Below are 10553 nucleotides of genomic sequence, written 5' to 3'. Positions count from 1 at the left end.
TCTGCTTTGGATGTGCCCTAATGAGTGCAGACATGTCCCTGACTTCTGTCTTCCTGCTCTGCTCTTCCAGACTTTCCCAGGCCTTGGAAGTCATAGGCAGCTCCCAGCCCTGGATGAGGACATGGTGCTTTTCTCTGTGGTTGTTTAGCAGACAGGGAGAGGGGTTGCCTCATTGGCCCCGAGGAGGCCAGGCAGATAAACTCCTGATGTAATCTCTGCTGCTATGCTTCTCCCAGAATGTCTGCAGTCCTTCAAATGGGACTGGATATCAAGCGGACTTCCTATTTGGATATGCCATTTGTCCTTACGTCAGAGGCGTCTCTGGACTCAGAGCCCCAGAACTCTGTCCCTTACCCTGCAAAACCACAAGGGTAATTTGTTTATCCACAGAGATAAGAGTGAGGTGATGAATAACAATGGGCTGTGCTCCCCATCTACATTGTGTACTCAGACAGTGGGAGGAAGTATACGTCATGGAAGCAGCAAGTTGGGAGGAAACACAGGAGCTGCTCTGTATATTCCAAGTGTGGTATGTTGACTAAGAAACATGCACAACTTGAGAGTCGCAAGCTTTACTTGGGGGCAAAATGAGGACTGCAGCCCGGGAGACAAAACCTCAGTTAGTTCTGAGAGATTGTTCCAAAGAGGTAGTCAGGGAAGGTCAATATATAATATTTTAGTGAAGGGGGAGTTCAGTGCAATCAAGCACTTAGTTTACAAAAAGGTTTTCTTCTCATCACAAGGAGCTGATATTGTTGCAGGAAAGGGAACCCCTTCCAGGGCCCGAAACTGGGCTCTTGTCTAACACTCAGAAATGAATTGTCCGAGGAGACACGTGTGCTGACAAAAAAGAGACTTTATTGGGAAAGGGCACCCGGGTGGAGAGCAGTAGGGTAAGGGATCCCAGGAGAACTGCTCTGCCGTGTGGCTCGCAGTCTCGGGTTTTATGGTGATGGGATTAGTTTCCGGGTGGTCTTTGGCCAGTCGTTCTAATTCAGAGTCTTTTCTGGTGGCACACGCATTGCTCAGCCAAGATGGATGCTAGCAAGAGGGATTCTGGGAAGTGGACGGACACCCGGCGTCTCCTTTCGACCTTTCCCGAACTCTTCCGGCTGGTGGTGGCTTATTAGTTCCATATTCCTTACCAGGATTTCCTGTCAGGAAACAACTCATGGAAATGGTGCCTGGCCAAGGTGGGCGGTTTCAATCAGTGTGCTTCCCCCCTAACAATATCACCATAAAGAGATTTAGTAATTTTCTAGATATGAAGAGATTCAAGGATTGGGATTGTGAAATCAGCTCCTGAAAATATCGAACTACCTAAAGACCTGCTCCACCAGATTCCCTGGAGCACAGAATGCTTCATTCCACCCTGGATTCCCGTTGCAGTGCAGCAGCTGCGGGAGCACAGGTTCAGTCTCCACAGAGGCAGTCAGCAAATGCCCTTATTGTTCAGTCACTGCCAATCTTCTTGGCAAGTGCCAATTTATAGTTGACAGGCGAGTGCCATTTTGTAGTTCACAGGTATGTGGAATCACAGTTTATGTTACTGAGTCCAGGCTCACTCTGCTCACCACACGATAGGCTAATAAATCCAAGAGATGAGGTGCTGAGGCAAAGAATATGACTTTATTTGGAAAGCCAGCTGACCCAGAAGAAGATGGCAGACTAACATCTCAAAATAACCATCTTGTCAGGGCCTGGATGCCAGGTTCTTTTATGGATCAGAGATGAGGGGAAGTGAGGAAAGAAAGTAAAAAGATCATTTAATTCTTGCAAATATCCCTAGAATGGCAAGCTTCTGGCAGGGGGGTGTGTTGGTTTCTTTTTCTTACAGTCATTTCACAGGTGCTGTGAGATGGAATATCTCCTGTCATATCAATAAACAAGACTGTCACAGCTATCCATGATTCCAGCCCTCCAAACATGAATTTCTGAGGCATGTTGACAAGCAGCGCAGCTCCCTACACAAGGAATTTAAGGATATCACAGTCATCAGTGATTATAGCCCTGTTAGCTAAACAAAGGCACTTTAGTTTAAGGGTCAGGGAGAGGGTTCAAAATTCTCTGAGGCAGGCCATTACGTAAGATTACAATAACAACAGCAAAAACTAGGGTTAAAGTCAAGGAAACAGATTCATTATGGAGTCAAAATTAACCCTTCCTGGTTACAAAGCTAGTATAGGACATACCTGCTATTCTAATGTCTTTTGATTTTTATGGACACTTTTTAAGTTGTGTCAAATTTTCATTTATCCTAGGTACACATAAAGTTTCCTCTTCAAGTCATTGCACTTTTTTTTTTCTTTTTAATAGGGCTTTAATAGGTTTTTAAAGAAGAGTGTTGAGCAAATAAAGGATGATTTTATGCAAATATAGTAAACACACACACACACAAATAACATGTAAGTGACTGAAATTTAGAAGGCATTGATAGACCAGCTCCCCACTTATTAGATTTGGAAGCAAGTCCCCTGGAGGTTGCACAGAATCTTAATAGTGAGATTCTTATCGGCAAGTCCACAGGCACCCAGGAGCCAAGCCTTGATCCACAGGCAGAAGGGGAGGCAGTGCTGAGCTGATCAGGGTTGTAGGAAGACCCACACCCAGCAGACACTGCCGATTTCAGGGATCCCCTCAACACTCCCAGAGTATCCCCAGGGTTATGGAGACCTGAACCTTGATGCCCCTGGCTGGTCTTTAGTAAACACAAGAGAAAAAGGCACTCACCTCAGGCCTCTGTCTCTTTTGTCGCCGACTCTGCATTGCTCAGCCAAACCCTAGGCTGGCAGGAGAAAGGTAGCAGCTCCTTATCCTGTGTGCCAGCAGCCCACTCCTCACCCAGCAGCAGAGTCCTTGTGTTAGTGGACCAACACCAACTGTGTTGTCCCCAGCCCTGGCAGATACTTGATCATGGCATCCTCCCACACTGCAAGGAGGTACGCCCCATGGCCAGACCCCTTCAGAGATGGGGAAACCTCATTTCAGAAATATTAGAGCCTGTGCAAAGTACAAGCAGGGAACTGAACCAGCGGATGAGGTTAAACGCTACTACCTGCCACCTGCCCCATGACATCTTAGAGCCTTGAGTCCAGTGCAACCTTACTGAACATACTAGGGCCAAAACAACTTGACAGAGTGCTTGCTGCATCCACTTACCCGAGGGCCAGGAGTTATATCACCCATTCACCCAACACTCAAGTAAGGAAGATGAGGCTCAGAAGGATGAAGGAATTAGTGCAGAGTCGTACCCATGGTGAGACCTGGGAGTCAAGGCCAGTTCAGAAAACTTTCCCCCCAATCTCCAGAGTCCCTAGGAGAAGGGAGACCCTAGTTCAGAGAGGGTGATCACATGTTAACAGAGAAGCACGTCCTATTTCAGGTACCCACTCTCTACTGCCAGCATCCTGGGGAATCACCCCAGGAAAACCCCACTATTCTGGGCTTACCTTCTAAAGGCTCTCGAGTCTTGGAGAAAAAATTAGCATTTCCTGGCAGGGCAGCTTTAAAGACAGTAAGACCTCTCAAGTCACTGCACAGTCTACCCAGAAAGAAGATTGATTCCATGTGGCAGCGAAGAAGTCTGGCTTGGCAGTCACCCTGGCCTGGATTTGAATTCCAGTTGAGATATTCACTCACTGTGTGTCCTTAGCCACATTAATTGACCCTTCCTTGTCCATCTACCTAACATATATGGATAATAACACCACCTTCAGATGGTAGCTATAAAATATGCAAATCTCTGGCATAGTGTCTAGAACATAGTATGTGCTCAATGAGTCAACAGTAATAGCAGTCACTACAGGAATTGTACTAGGGTTAGCCATGAAACGTTTTTGCTGTTGCCACTCCCTGATCTTTCACCTGAAAAGCAGAGACAACATTTCTCCAACAAAGTTCCATAGCATCAAACCTGTGGTTTTTCCAGTAGTCATGTATGGATGTGAGTTGGACCATAAAGAAGGCTGAGCACCAAAAAACTGATGCTTTTGAGTTGTGGTGCTGGAGAAGACTCTTGAGAATCCCTTGGACTGGAAGGAGATCAAACTAGTTAATTCTAAAGGAAATCAATCCTGAATATTTATTTTAAGGACTGATGTTGAAGCTGACACTCCAATACTCTGGCCACCTGATGTGAAGAGCCACCTCACTGGAAAAGACCCTGGTGCTGGAAAAGATTGAGGGCTAAAGGAGAAGAGGGCAGCAGAGGATGAGACAGTTGGATGGCATCCCTGACTCAACGAACATGAGTTTGAGCAAAGTCTGGGAGATAGTGAAGGACTGGGAGGCCTGGCATGCTGCAGTGCAAGGGGTCACAAAGAGTTGGACATGACTTAGCAACTAAACAAAAATAACAAAGAGTAAATCTGAAATGTTCTCACTACAAAGAAGAAATGGTAACTATGTGCTGTGATGAAGGTGTTAGCTAATGCTATGGTAGTAATTGTTTTGCAAATTCTAAGCGTACAAAATCAACACATTGTACACATTAAACTTACACAGTGTCCTATGATAGCAATATTGCAAAGCTGGAAAAAGAGTTTTTTCACCTCCTCTCCTACAGGGACTCTAGTCACATGTATATTAGGATGCTTGAAGTCCCTGCAAATAAACACACTGATGCTTTGTGTGTTTATTTGTAGTATTTTTCCTTTTTTGTGTTATTTTGGATAGTTGCTATTGCTCTGTCTTCAAATTCAATCTTCTCTTCCACAATATCTAATGTATCATTTGTAACATGTTTTTTTAAAAAATCTCAGACATTATAGTTTTCGTGTCTATAAGCTCAGTTTGAGTATTCTTTATATTTTCTCTGTCTCTACTTAATGTCAGAGAAGGCAATGGCACCCCACTCCAGTACTCTTGCCTGGAAAATCCCATGGACGGAGGAGCCTGGTAGGCTGCAGTCCATGGGGTCGCTAAGTCGGACATGACTGAGCAACTTCACTTTCACTTTTCACTTTCATGCACTGGAGAAGGAAATGGCAACCCACTCCAGTGTTCTTGCCTGGAGAATCCCAGGGACGGGGGAGCCTGATTGGGCTGCCATCTATGGGGTTGCACAGAGTCGGACACGACTGAAGTGACTTAGCAGCTACTTAATGTGTTCAACCTTTCATCTATCCTCCTGAACATAGGGATTATAGTTGTAACAACTGTGTGAAGGTCCCAACCTACTGAATGGATCACCTATATTATTTCTGAGTCAGTTTCTAATGACTGATTTTTCTTCATTATGAATCATATCTTTATGCTTCTTTGCATGTGTGGCAATCTTTTGAGTGTACGCCAGACATTCAAAATTTTACCATTGTGTGATGTATATTTCTGTATTCCTATAAATATACTTAACTCTCATTATCAGATGTAATTAAGTTGCTTAGAGCCAGTGTAATTCTTTCAGATCTTGCTTTTAAGCTTTTTTAGATAGGACCAGAGCAGTGTCTAATTTAGTAGAGGACCTAAATTTTCTCCACTGCTGAGACAAACACACCTGATACCTTGAGAACTAGGTAACTTTCCTCTGGTGGTGAAAAAAGGCACATGTCTGCCCCTGTGTGAGCTACAGGAATTTTTCATCCGATTGCTTTTGGGTGATACTTACTTTAGCCTTGTGAGATATTCTCATCTTCATGCACTGGCCAGTACTCAGGTGAATACTTCAGCAACCATCTACAGATATCTAGACTTCTCTATCTGTGCAAATCCTCTCTGATGATTTGTCCTGCAAACTCAAGCCACCAGGGCCTCCTAAATCCAACTTCTCAGCCTGAGGAGACCACTAAGCTCTCCTTGGATTCCTTTCCAGGAATTAAGCTGGGACCTTCATAGGCTTCACCTCATTTTCTTCCCATTTTTCAGGAATCACTGTTCTTTACTGCATAATATCTAACATCTTAACAACACTGTTACATATATTTGTCCAATTTTCTGTTATTTTGGGTGGAAGAAAATCTGGTTCATTAATCCATCTTGGTCATGATTAGAAGTTGTAAATGTTCACCTTTTGGTAGCGTAAGATTGAAGTGTCTTGTTAGTCATCCAGGTGGAGATGTAAAGCTCATGATTTAAGAGTCAAATACTTCGTGGGAAACCAACGTGTTTAGTCCATTTAGTTCCTTGGAACTTGTTGCAAATACCTTGACTGCTGACAGATAAGAGATGATTCCAGGATGTTCTGTACATGGAGGGAGGTGGGGTACAGGCTCAACACTCACTGCACAGCCACTGCCGTGGTGATGATTGTTTTAAGTCTTGAACAGGCAGAGTCGGTTTTTGTCCAGGCTTGTCATAGCTTACAAAATTTAATTCCTTCAAACACTGGGTTGGGTTGGTAATCTACTTGCTTTCAATTTCATTTATTAATCATAACCAAGGTTTTTTCTTGATCATAGTTCTCAAATCCTGAAGTGTTTTCTCACCCTTTTCCTTTGCCTTTCTCTCAGTGTAAAGGCAGCTACTTTGAGCCTACCCTGCTTGAACAAAAAAGATCAAAATTTTAAATTTGCACTGAGTACTTAATTCAACTGCTAAATTTTACTGAGCCTTTATTGTTTAAAGCTTAAAAAGTTCCTATATCTTACTATTTGGAACTTCAAAATACTTGTCTTTTCCTTCTTTCAAAGTGCCAAATATCTGGGATCACCCAGCTTCCTTTTATTTAGGCATTTACACTGACTGAGTCTTTCCTGAATGTATATCATCCTTGCAATAGCTTGCCGTCAAGGCTAATAATATCCACACATATTAATACTCTATTTCTCACCTCTTTTTTGGTTCTGACAGCCATTTAGGCATGGGGTCTTCCTCTCATGTTTCAAAAAATGGTGGTTTTATTCAGTGCTTTTTCTCCAGCAACATAGATCTCTCTTTCTCCAGCCCCCAACATAGCTTCATCACTGCTTGCCACCTACTGCTATGGCAATGTCATATACTGTAGGACTTAATTTCAGCAAGACTCCACTTCCTTTACCAATTTCTGTATCAGTCAGAATCAACTAATACCTATAACAAAACTAAATCTCAGTGGATTAATAGGAAGACTTTTTCCTCCTTCACATTAACAAAGAGAATGTTTCTGGTTGGGTGTCCCTTCCATTTAATGGATCTTCCATCTTTTTGCAGGTTTCTTCTGGGTCCAATGTATTCAGATAGCTGCCTTATAGATAATGAGAGCAGCCAAGAACCTCAGAGAACAGCCTAGGAGGTGGGTCAAGAAGTTGAGTTCCATTGATTAGAACTAATCACATGGCCCCATCCAGAGGCAGTGGACACTGGGAAATGCAGTCTTCCCGCATGCCTATAAGAATAAGTAAATGACTTAGTTTCTTCACAGCACCATCCATGGCCTACATTTACACCACTCACCTACCAGGAACCCACCACAAGCAAAATGAGAATATCAACAAAGAGGAAGTATATGCATAGAAAAACAAAGAAGCAAAAATTCTTGAACTGAAGAAATACAGTAACTGAGCTGAAAACTAATGAAGGGTTCAACAGCAGACTATCAGGCAGAAAACAGAATCAGTGAGCTTGAAGAAAGATCATTTAAAACCATTAAATCAGAAGAGCAAAAAGGAAAAACTGAATTAAAAAAATTGAAGAGGTCTACAGGAGACAGGGATCAAGACCATCCCCAAGGAAAAGAAATGCAAAAAAGCAAAATGGCTGTCTAGGGAGGCCTTACAAATAGCTGTGAAAAGAAGAGAAGCAAAAAGCAAAGGGGAAAAGCAAAGATATAAGCACCTGAAGGCAGAGTTCCAAAGAATAGCAAGAAGAGATAAGAAAGCCTTCATCAACGATCAATGCAAAGAAATAGAGGAAAACAACAGAATGGGAAAGACTAGAGATCTCTTCAAGAAAATTAGAGGTATCAAGGGAACATTTCATGCAAAGATGGGCTCGATAAAGGACAGAAATGGTCTGGACCTAACAGAAGCAGAAGATATTCAGAAGAGGTGGCAAGAATACATGGAAGAACTATACAAAAAAGATCTTCATGACCCGGATAATCACGATGGTGTGATCACTCATCTAGAGCCAGACATCTTGGAATGTGAAGTCAAGTGGGCCTTAGAAAGCATCACTACAAACAAAGCTAGTGGAGGTGATGGAATTCCAGTTGAGCTATTTCAAATCCTGAAAGATGATGCTGTGAAAGTGCTGCACTCAATATGCCAGCAAATTTGGAAAACTCAGCAGTGGCCACAGGACTGGAAAAGGTCAGTTTTCATTCCAATCCCAAAGAAAGGCAATGCCAAAGAATGCTCAAACTACCGCAAAATTGCTCTCATCTCACATGGTAGTAAAGTAATGCTCAAAATTTTCCAAGCCAGGCTTCAGCAATACGTGAACTGTGAACTTCTTGATGTTCAAGCTGGTTTTAGAAAAGGCAGAGGAACCAGGGATCAAATTGCCAACGTCCGCTGGATCATGGAAAAAGCAAGAGAGTTCCAGAAAAACATCTATTTCTGCTTCATTGACTATGCCAAAGCCTTTGACTGTGTGGATCACAATAAACTGTGGAAAATTCTGAAGGAGATGGGAATACCATCAGGTGGTCACCTGACCTGCCTCTTGAGAAATCTCTATACAGGTCAGGAAGCAACAGTTAGAACTGGACATGGAACAACAGACTGGTTCCAAATAGGAAAAGGAGTGTGTCAAGGCTGTATATTGTCACCCTGCTTATTTAACTTATATGCAGAGTACATCATGAGAAATGCTGGGCTGGAAGAGGCACAAGCTGGAATCAAGATTGCCGGGAGAAATATCAGTAACCTCAGATATGCAGATGACACCACCCTTATGGCAGAAAGTGAAGAGGAACTAAAAAGCCTCTTGATGAAAGTGAAAGAGGAGGGTGAAAAAGTTGGTTCAAAGCTCAACATTCAGAAAACCAAGATCATGGCATCCGGTCCCATCACTCCATGGGAAGTAGATGGAAAAACAGTGGAAACAGTGTCAGACTTTATTTTCTTGGGCTCCAAAATCACTGCAGATGGTGACTGCAGCCATGAAATTAAAAGACGCTTACTCCTTGGAAGAAAAGTTATGACCAACCTAGATAGCATATTCAAAAGCAGAGATACTACTTTGCTGACTAAGGTCCGTCTAGTCAAGGCTATGGTTTTTCCCGTGGTCATGTATGGATGTGAGAGTTGGACTGTGAAGAAGGCTGAGTGCCAAAGAATTGATGCTTTTGAACTGTGGTGTTGTTGAAGACTCTTGAGAGTTCCTTGGACTGCAAGGAGATCCAACCAGTCCATTCAGAAGGAGATCAACCCTGGGATTTCTTTGGAGGGAATGATGCTAAAGCTGAAACTCCAGTACTTTGGCCACTTCATGTGAAGAGTTGACTCATTGGAAAGACTCTGATGCTGGGAGAGATTGGGGGCAGGAGGAGAAGGGGACGACAGAGGATGAGATGGCTGGATGGCATCACTGACTCGATGGACGTGAGTCTGAGTGAACTCTGGGAGTTGGTCATGGACAGGGAGGCCTGGTGTGCTGCGATTCATGGGGTCACAAAGAGTTGGACACGACTAAGCAACTGAACTGAACTGAAGGGATTTATGGCAATGCCAAAGAATGTTCAAACTACTGCATAATTACATCCATCTCACATGCTAGCCAGGTAATGCTCAAAATCTTTGAAGCTTAGCTTCAACAGTGTGTGAACCAAGAACTTCCAGATATACAAGCTGGATTTAGAAAAGGCAGAGCAATCAGAGATCAAATTGCCAACATCCGTTGGACCACAGAGAAAGCAAGAGAATTACATTAAAAATCTACTTCTGCCTCGTTGACTATGCCAAAGCCTTTGACTGTGTGGATCACAACAAATTATGGAATATTTTTAAAGAGATGGGAATATCAGACCGCCTTATCTGCCTTCTGAGAAACCTGTATGCAGGTCAAGAAACAACAGTTAGAACTGGACATGGAACAATGGACTGGTTCAAAATTGAGAAAAGAGTACGTCAGGGCTATATATTGTCACCCTGCTTATTTAACTTATATGCAGTGTACATCATTCAAAATGCCAGGCTGAATGAAGCTCAAGCTGGAATCAAGATTTCTGGGTAAAATATCAATAACCTCAGATATGCAGATGATATCTCACCCTAATGGCAGAAAGTGAAGAGGAACTAAGAGCCTCTTTAGGGAAGGTGAAGGAGAGTGAAATATCTGGCTTAAAACCCAACATTCAAGAAACTAAGATCATGGCGTCCGGTCCATCACTTCATGGCAAATAGATGGGGAAAAAATGAAAACAGTGACAGATTTTGTTTTCTTGAGCTCCAAAATCACTGTGGACAGTGACTGCAGTCATGAAATTCAAAGATGCCTGCTCCTTGGAAGGAAAGCTATAACACACCTAGACAACATATTAAAAAGCAGAGACATCTCTCTGCCAACAAAAGTCCATATAGTCAAATCTATGGTTTTCCCATCACTTCATGGCGCTTAGGTGGGGAAATAATGGAAACAGTGACAGATTTTGTTTCCTTGGGCTCCAAAATCACCGTGGATGGTGATTACAGCCA

The 10553-nt window shown here is 42.9% G+C and overlaps 1 long non-coding RNA gene across 2 annotated transcripts; it reads right to left on the bottom strand.

Annotated features, from left to right (window-relative positions):
• On the bottom strand, positions 1063–3711 carry LOC108636920. 2 transcript variants are annotated; one of them, XR_001918636.1, is made up of 4 exons: positions 3450–3711; positions 3160–3313; positions 2731–2785; positions 1063–1964 (listed from the first exon to the last, which is right to left on the bottom strand). It is a non-coding gene; the product is annotated as an uncharacterized LOC108636920 (long non-coding RNA). The 2 variants fall into 2 exon arrangements; XR_001918637.1 differs by having other exon boundaries at positions 1107–1154.

The sequence above is a fragment of the Capra hircus genome, chromosome 1 (genome assembly GCF_001704415.2).
Source record: "Capra hircus breed San Clemente chromosome 1, ASM170441v1, whole genome shotgun sequence".
NCBI classification, from domain to species: domain Eukaryota; kingdom Metazoa; phylum Chordata; class Mammalia; order Artiodactyla; family Bovidae; genus Capra; species Capra hircus.
The sequence above is the reverse complement of the archived record's forward strand: the minus strand, read 5'-3'. Positions and strand labels throughout refer to the sequence as shown.